This window comes from Olea europaea, chromosome 11 (genome assembly GCF_002742605.1).
Source record: "Olea europaea var. sylvestris chromosome 11, O_europaea_v1, whole genome shotgun sequence".
NCBI classification, from domain to species: Eukaryota; Viridiplantae; Streptophyta; class Magnoliopsida; order Lamiales; family Oleaceae; genus Olea; species Olea europaea.
Genome location: NC_036247.1, coordinates 25,251,996 through 25,262,069, shown reverse-complemented (window position 1 = coordinate 25,262,069; position 10,074 = coordinate 25,251,996). Strand labels below are relative to the sequence as shown.

The following is a 10,074-nucleotide window of genomic DNA, read 5'->3' as shown; positions in this document are numbered from 1 at the left end:
CGTGCCACCTAATTTTTGTTCTTTACATCTACTTTCTATTATTATATATCATATTAGTATCGTGAATTTAATTCTCATTGTTTAATTAAAGATAATTTTGAGACTTTCTTTAGTAATTTGTTTGACTTACCTCAACACTCACTCACATCTTCCACCATGCCTGATAACGAAAGCGTACATGATGAAAATGAAAACCAACAAGCGCGAACCATGCGTGATTACTTACAACCTCCTCGAAATTTTACTTCTTCATGTTTCATTTTCCCTCTTAATACTAATAATTTTCGATTCAAGCCGAGTATGATTCCATTACTTCTTAATTTTCATGGCTTAGAATTCGAAAGTCCATATTTGCATCTTAAAGAATTTAAGGAAGTATGTGCCACATTTAACGATCAAACTTGCCCCAATGAAATTGTTAAGTTGAAAGTGTTTCCTTTTTCTCTAAAAGATAAAGCAAACATTTGGCTTAACTCTTTAAAACCTAGGTCGATTGGCACATGGCAAGAAATGCAAAGTGAGTTTTTGAAGAAATTCTTTCCAGCAGATAAAACTAATGCTTTGAAAAGACAAATCCAAATTTTTTCTCAAAAAATCAATGAACCATAATTTCAATGTTTAGAAAGATTTAAAGATTTGTTAAATACATGCCCACATCATGGTTTTGAAAAATGGCGTACCATAAGTTTCTTTTATGAGGGCTTAACTCTTGGAACAAAAAAATTTGTAGAAACGATGTGCAATGGTGAATTTTTAGATTAAGATCCATATGAAGCTTTAGAATTTCTAGATCATCTAGCTAAAATTCTCAATCTTGGCAAATAGTAAAACCAATCGAAAACTCAATCAGATCTAATTTTGCTAGTTCTAGTGGAGGAAAATATCAATTGAGTCAAGATGATGATCTAAATGCTAGGATTGCTAGTTTGTCTAGAAAGGTTGAAGCTATGGAATTAAGGAAAGTAAAGGAAGTTAAACCCGTGCAAAATGATGAAATTTGTAGCATTTGTGAAACTTTTAGGCATCCAATGCATGATTGTCCTAACATCCCAGTTTTCAAAGAAGTTTTACATGATCAAGCCAATGCTATGAACACTTTTAAAAAGCCTTTTCCTTCTCCATTCTCTGAAATATATAATCAACAATGGAGAAATCATCCCAACTTTAGTTGGAGAGATGATAATCGTGTTCATATATCACAACCTTAAGGGTTTTCAAAATTTCCTTCTTTTCTACATCCAAAATCAAAAACTCTTGAGGAAACATTGGAGTCATTCATGCAAGGACAAACTAAAATTAATAATCAAACTTCACAAGCCATCAACGAAATCAAGAACACACTTTCTTCATTGACCTCTTTTTTGCGTTCTCAAGAGAAAGGTAAATTTCCTGCTCAACCTCAACTAAATCCTTCTGAGCAATTTAATGTAAATGCTTCTAGTTCCTCTAAAAGTCAACAAGAAAATGCCACCTCCATCACGACTCTTCATAGTGGAAAAATTATTGACAAAACCATCCTTTCAAAAGAACTAAAATCGGGTGGGACTTCAAAGCAAGAAAGTGATGTTTCCAAAACTGAGGAAAAAATCATTTCTGAACCTAGTGTTGAAAATGTCCTATTCCAGCTCCATTTCCTCAACGATTGCAACCAATTTCAAAATTCAACCATAATTCTGAATTTTTTGAACTTTTCAAAGAAGTCAAAATTAACATACCATTATTGAATGCAATCAAACAAGTTCCTTCATATGCAAAATTTTTAAAAGACTCGTGCACTGTCAAGAGAAAACTTAATGTTCAACAAAAAGCATTTTTGACAGAGAACGTGAGCTCAATCATTCAACAAAACACTTCATCTAAATTCAAAGATCCTGGTTGTCCAACAATTCTTGTGTGATCGGGAATAATAGGATAGAGCGTGATTTGATTGATCTTGGTGCTAGTGTTAATCTTTTACCTTTTTCTGTGTATGAGCAACTTGGTTTGGAAGAGCTTAAACTAATAGCAACAACACATCAACTTGCTGATCGTCCAGTAAGAGTTCCAAGAGGGGTTGTAGAGGATGTTCAAGTTCAAATTGATAAATTCTATTATCCTGTTGATTTTATAGTTTTGGACACATATCCTGTTTTAAATTCAAATGCACAAATACCTGTCATTTTAGGACATCCCTTTCTTTCTACTTCAAATGTGTTGATAAATTGTAGAAATGGTATCTTGAAACTCTCTTTTGGAAATATGACCGTGGAAATGAATATTTTTAACATTTGCAAGCTACATGGAGATAAAAATGGTTTGTATGAAGTAGATTTTATCGAACAACTTGTTGATGATCAGTTTATCGCTACATTTTCATCTAATGCACTATAATTTGAATTTAACGATAATTCTAAAAATTTGCATATAATTTCTTTGTTGAATTCTTTTGAGGAGAAAAAGAAAAGTGATTGGAAATCAAAGTTTGAAAAATTATCACAACGGTCCAATATGTCCATGATTTCAGGTGTTCAAATGCCAAAGCTCGACTTGAAGCCATTATCATCTAATCTGAAATACTCATTTTTGGGTGATGATGAAACTTTTCCGGTAATAATTTCTTCCCAACTTGATGCACACCAAGAAGGTAAGTTGTTACAAACTTAAAAAATGCATAAAAATGTTTTAGGATGGACCATAAGCTGATATAAAGGGGATTAGTCCTTTGATTTGCACACATAAGATTTATTTGGAGGAATGTGCTAAACCTACAAGAGAAATGCAAAAAAGGCTTAATCTTATTTTAAAAGAGGTGGTAAGAAATGAAGTTATTAAACTCTTAGATAATGAAATCATTTATCCTATTTCTGATAGTAGATGGCTAAGTCCAACCCAAGTTGTATCAAAACAATCTGGTGTTACTGTAGTCCAAAATGAAGAAAATGAGTTAATTCCAACTAGAACTATTACTGGTTGGCGCATGTGTATCTACTATAGGAAACTCAACTCAATGACTAGAAAAAATCATTTTCCTTTACCTTTTATAGTTCAAATGTTGGAAAGAGTGGCAGGACATGAATTTTATTATTTTCTAGATCGATATTCTGGGTAAAACCAAATTGAAATTGCACCTAAGGACCAAGAAAAGACCACTTTCACATGTCCCTTTGGTACTTTTACTTATCGTAGAATGCCTTTTAGATTATGTAATGCACCAACTACATTTCAAAGATGCATGCTTAGTATTTTTAGCGACATGATTGAAAGGTCTTTGGAAGTTTTCATGGATGATTTTATTGTTTTGGGGGATTCATTTGATGATTGTTTAACTAACTTGCAAAATTTTTTAGTTAGGTGTGAAGAAAAGAATCTTGTGTTCAACTGGGAAAAATGTCATTTTATGGTCACTAAGGGCATCGTACTTGGTCATATTGTATCACCTAACAGAATTGAAGTAGACGAATCTAAAACTGAATTGATTTATAACTTGCTTACTCCAAATAGTGTTAAAGAGGTAAGATCTTTTTTAGGACATGCTGGTTTTTACAGAAGGTTTATCAAAGACTTTAGTGCCATATCTAAATCATTGTGTAATCTCTTATCTAAAGACATGCCTTTTGAATTGGCTAAGTCTTGTCAAGAAGCTTTTGTTAAACTTAAGAACACGCTTACTTGTGCTCCTATCATGCAACCTCCAGATTGGAATTTGCCTTTTGAAAACATGTGTGATACTAGCGATTACGCTGTTGGAGCTGTCTTAGGCCAAAGAAAAGATAAAAAAAAACCTCATGTCATTTAGTATGCTAGTAAAACTGTAAATAATGCTCAAAATGAATTATTCCACCACTGAAAAAGAATTGTTTGCTGCATGTTTGCTTTGGACAAATTTCGATCATATCTTGTTGGCTCATCAATTGTTATTTTTAGTGATCATGCAGCTTTAAAATATCTTCTCTCTAAGAAAGATGCTAAACATAGGTTGATTAGGTGGATTCTTTTACTCCAAGAATTTGACATCACCATTCGAGAAAAGAAAGGAGTAGAGAATGTTGTAGATGATCACTTGTCTAGACTTACTTGTGATGAATCATTTAAAACAACATCGATCAAGGATACGTTCCTTGATGAACAACTTTTTAGTGTTTCTGACTTGCCTTGGTTTGCTGATATTGCTAATTCAAATACCATCTCATTGGAATGCCCAAGACAAAAAGAAATTCTTCAAGGAGGTAAGAAATTTCTTTTGGGGTGATCCTCAACTGTTCAAATATTGTCCAGACCAAATAATGAGAAGATGTGTGCCAAATAATAAAATCCAAAAGATAATTGCCTTTTACCATTCTGAAGCAAGTGGTGGTCACTTTTCTTAAAAGAAAACTGCTGCAAAAATCTTGTAGTCTGGATTTTATTGGCCAACTCTTTTCAAAGATACATATGAATTTTGTAAAGCTTGTGAATGTTGCCAAAAACTAGGTGGGATAACTCGTAGAAATATGATGCCACTGACACTCATACTAGTTATTGAAATATTTGATTGTTGGGGTATTGATTTCATGGGTCCATTCCCATCATCTTTTGGTTATTTATACATCTTGGTGAGAGTTGATTATGTTTCTAAATGGGTAAAGGGAATTCCTTGTAAACACAATGATCACAAAATTATTTTGAAATTTTTGAAAGAAAATATTTAGTCAAGATTTGGAATACCTCGAGCCATTATAAGCGATGGGGGTTTACACTTCTGTAATAAACCTTTTAAGGCCCTAACGAAAAAATACGGGATTACTCATAAACTGTCTACTTCTTATCACTCAAACACTAGTGGTCAAGCTGAACTTCAAATAGAGAGATTTAATGTGTTTTGGAAAAAATAGTGAATCCAAATAGAAAAGATTGGTCTTTACGATTAACTGATGCTTTTTGGGCTTATCGACAGCTTTCAAAATACCCCTTAGCATGTCACCTTATCAACTTCTTTTTGGAAAGCCTTGTCATTTACCTGTTGAATTGGAGCACAAAGCATTTTAGGCTATTAAAATGTTTAATTTCAGTTTAGATGAGGCAGGTTCACTTAGGAAACTTCAACTGAATGAGTTGGAAGAAATCAGGAATGAAGCTTATGAGAACTCTCGAATTTACAAGGAAAAAATGAAGGTATTTCATGATAAAATATTGTTAGAAAAACTTTTGAGCCTTCCCAAAAAGTTCTTTTGTACAACTCAATATTACATTTATTTCCTGAAAAATTATGCTCCAAGTGGACTAGTCATTTCATTGTCAAAAATGTTTACCCACATAGAGCTGTAGAAATTGAGAATCCGAGTAACGAAAATATTTTTAAAGTTAATGGACATCGTTTGAAATTTTTTTTTGAGAATTTCTCCAGATTGGAAGAGTCCATTGCTTCACAAGATCGTAAAGATTAATATCTTTTTCTCATTATTTTATTTTGTATGTTTCTTTTCAGTTTTATAATGTTGTGTGTTTCTTTTAGGTGTGTTTCTTTTATTGTCATTTTTTTTTCTTTTTTTTTCACTAATGAAATTGAAAGGTTTATTTAGGCCAAGTTTATGCAGACTCTCCAGGTAAAATTCAAAACCCGTCCTTTTGTTCAAAATTTTACTCCTTACGACATTTTGCATGGTTAATCTTTACATTGAGGACAATGTTTCATTTAGGTTGGGGGCAAAGGAATCAAAAAGTTAAAAAAAAAAAAAATAGTTCTTACCGACCGATGATATTATTTGAAATTACTTTTATATTATTGTAACCAGGGGATGCTACTTTGATTTAGTTTAAGTTCGTTCATGTTAGATTGAGCATAATAATCATGAAAATCACATATTATTTAGATTGGATCAATGGATAGAATAGGTTGAATTGACTATTTCCAAAAAAAAAAAAAATCCTACTAAACCAATTCTAGGACAGTTTAGGGTGGTTAAGTTGTTGTAGGGAGACATTGAGATAGATGTGGATTCCATCTGTGTTAAATTTTGTGTGGATTGTTTAAAATCAATGAGATGATAATTAGGAGAAAATCTTAAGTTAAAGATCGATTTTCGAGAATAAGTGTTTAATGAGAGGCATTGCACTAATCATTGTATAGAAGGAAAAAAGCTGTCATGTTGTGACGCTACCCTAAAAGAGCCTAATGAGGACAATTATATTTATAATAAGAGATCAGGCTAGTGCATGAAATAGAATACACATGGCAAATTTGAAAAAAGCAGGTGCATGAAACAGAAGATGCACTATATGCCTTGATTAAGTTTCAAACACTTATTTAAGAGAATTAGACATTTGATAAGGGATTAGTAGCTTAGTTGATTCTTGGAGGTTGAATCAGTCAAAATTAAGGAGAATCCTCATTTATTGATATGTTGAGCTACAATTAGTAAAATCTAACAAAACTAGAGAGGGTGAGTAATAGTATATAAATTTAACCATAAATCACACCTTTGAAAAAATAGTTACAAAATAAAGTTTGGGGGTGCATCCCACGAGAGAAGAGAGAAATAATTGACCATTCAGGGTTGGGATGAGTCCAATTTGAAAAGGTTTGTGATTGAATTGATTATGCGCGCACACACACACGTTGGTCGACCATTGGACAAGTTAGACTATGTATTGGTAGCAAACCTTAGAAGCATTTTGTTAAGTAGTTTCAAATCCTAAGGAAAATGCAACAAGCTATTTCATTTGAACTATTTTTGAATTTTTATTGTTAGAGACTAGCAATATCTTGGTTGGGGAGTGTGATTAGTGTCTAAAAGTGTTTCAAAGATATATCATTTACAAGGCATTTTACATTCACTTTGTTTAAATTTACTAATGTTAGTCTCTAATTTCAATTCTCTTGCCGTAAATTCAATTTTCATAAATATATGGTTAAATGTACAGTTAACAGAAATACATATTTAAATGCATGTCGGCATGAGTATTACACTTTTGAAAGAGTATTTATTTGATGTATTTCACATGTATTTCCAAGGTAAAACAAGTGGAGCAAATGGAGAAAAAAATGTTGAAAAGTCAAGAATATCAGCTGTCTTGAGCAGGATACAGTTGTTACGGTAAAATGGTCATAACTCGAGCTGTATTTATCGAAACAAGGTGATATATATATATATATATATATATATATATATACACACACACACACACACACACACACACAACTTTCATGTTTACCAAAAATTCAAATTCACATCATAAGGAAGCCAAAATTACCGTGAAAAGTCCAGTTTGTTACTTGTCGGATACAACTTTTCTATCTGTGAAGCATTACTCATTGTTTTGGCCATATCTGGAGTTATAGAGATCCAATGGACTTGATATTTGCATCAATGGAAAGCTAACTCAAGTGGAAACAATTTATCTATAATTTTAAGTCCAAATTTATGGCACAAAGTATCTGAAAATTGACATCAAGTTGCAAGTTCCAGCTGTTTTGAAGGTGGACAGAAACAAGTTGCATTGTCTACTTACATTTTGGATGTCCCTTTGCCTATAAATGGGGACCTTGGCCAAGATTTTGAGGGCATAAATTCCTCTTCATCATATCTTAGTTTCCTTCATTTTCTTTGTAACATTTCATTATGTATCTGTAAACCATTAGCTAGAGCTAGGGGTGAAACTTTGGTGAATGTGTAGTATTATCTTTGATCTTTCACTTTGTTTTTCAATGTTCATCTTCTTATTTGGTTGAAGTATATGTTCTACAAATGGTTTTGCTTTGTTAAAGACTTTGATTTGTTGTTGACAATTTTGGCACAATAAATGCTTAGATAATCTCTACATATCAACAACTTATTTTGACATATTCTCTCAAACAATTATTAAAATCTATCTTTTAGTATATTTGAGATCAATGTTTTATCTTCCATATTTTGTATGAGTTGAATAAAAAATCAAGAGTAATTTCTACCCATTTATCTGAAGTGAATCCCCAATGCTCTAGTGTTCTTCTCCATCGTATTTCCACCAACCATTTACCACTCATAGAATAGTATATTTCTTTCCACTTCCCTGTGATTCGACCTCGGACTTCCGAGTTTACTACTTGCGACAACCTGCACTAAATTTGCAACCTTGAAGTTGTACAATACTTAAACTTTAGAACTCGGGTCATTACAATAAAGGTTCAAGTGCTTCAAAGTTTTGAATCACTTAGCTCAAAAGTGTCTACACTTAAGAGTTAGAAATTCACTTTATATGAGGTTAAGATGTGTCTTTAGTCTATTGTCAAGTCTTTGACTTCATAAAAAAAGATATATACCAATAATGAAGATAGAACAAAGGTTTATATGATTGGTACATGTAACTTAGTGTTGTAATATGGAGAAACTGGCAAAGACTCCACTAAACATGATCTCAGTTGTTGCTCTTCTAAGCGTGGTCTTTTAACTTGAATATATAAGTGGTAGTTTTCATTCTCATAGTTGTGGTGTTTCTTATTGTTATGGATATTTGTTCAATGGTTTGAGATTTTGAGTTTTGAAAAGTGATATCATGTGGTTTAAATAATTAATTAGGACGTCTGGTAGAGAAAGGATGACCCTCGCTATGTCGGGCAACCCCCGCTATGTCAGGTAGCCTATCATGAAATGACGACTATCATAGTGTCAGCTCGACCAATGCTACCTTCGTTTGTCATAAGGTACAGACAACTTTGGCATGTCAGGTGGCGCTCGTCATATTAGAGCGCTAATTACTATGCTAATTCGAACCCCACCACGCGCTGAGTGACCGCCGTCTACCCAAACAACATTGGAATCAATCAACAACCATCCAAATGGTTATCATTAAACCCACTACTCGGGTAACCAAATAAATGGAAAAAATCGCTTGAAGAGCGGGCAAGTCTCATAAGGACACGTGGATGACAACTGTCAGCGGTTACGTGATGCCAGACGCCTATAAATATCCCATGGGCGTGATAGGTAAAGTGGGTTCTTTCTTTTTCCAGGAAAAAATCTTTCCTCTGTCACTATTGCATTTCTTTAACATCCTTTATTTAAAAACGATTATTGACTCTCACGCCGGAGGTAAAATGGGGGAGGGAGCCCCAACCTCTTTTTGCAGGATTACCGGAGGACAAAAGACCAATTCTTTCACTGGAAAACATACGGAGTTACAATAGAATTATTTCATTGGCACCGTCTGTGAGAAATCTTCATCGAACATAAAAGCTATGTCGAGAAGACGAACTAGAAGTAATACACATGCGGTTACTAATACTGTAGAGTCGGAGTCATAGTTTGTCGCCAGGGGTCAAGATTCGCAACCTCATCCTCAATATGAAACGCAGAGCCAATTTAACCTTCGGGAGGCTCAGTTAACCACTATGATAACTCTCTTGCAAAATCAGATGCCAAGAGTAGCCGATCCATCTCATAATATGCCAGAAGCACCGTCGCAAGACACAAATGGGCAACCCCAAGCAAACCATGTAGTTGTCCCACCGATTATTCAGGAAACCATTGCCAACCAAGGGTCACATGACGTCACACATACATAGGCCACACGTCCTATGGTAGACTTAGAGTGCAGGATGGAAGAAATAATGTCCCAGAAGATTGACGATGCATTGACAAGGAGGAAGGATAAGCAAAGGCAGATGGTTTTGGAAGAAGACCCGTTCGCTCCAGAAATCATGGTTGTTCCTCTACCAAAGGGTTTCAAATAACTAATAATAGAAGCGTATGATGGAGTCACTGATCCACTTGATTATCTACGCACTTTGTTGATTTGATGAGACTGTATGCAGGCCCAAATGTCGTGATGTGTCGGCTTTTTTCCCCAACGCTAAGAAGGGAAGTGAGAGATTGGGTAGCCACTCCGGCACCACGATCAATCAGAACTTTTGATGAGCTCTCTAGAAGCTTTGTAGCATATTTCATGAGCAGCAAGAGGAAGAAAAATACCGCCATAGGACTAATGCAAGTTGTTCAAGAAAAAGATGAGCCATTGCAAGATTATTTGGCTAGGTTCAGTTGGGCAACATTGGCCATAAAGGATCTTCAGATGTCAGCGGTAGTCACTGTATTGACGAATGGGATGCAAAATCAGGCTTTCAAGATGTCACTCTAAAAA

General features: G+C 34.1%; 1 pseudogene; it reads left to right on the top strand.

The window, feature by feature from the left end:
- Positions 1-210: 210 nt before the first annotated feature.
- Positions 211-9,121, top strand: LOC111404619 (annotated as a pseudogene).
- Positions 9,122-10,074: the final 953 nt, after the last annotated feature.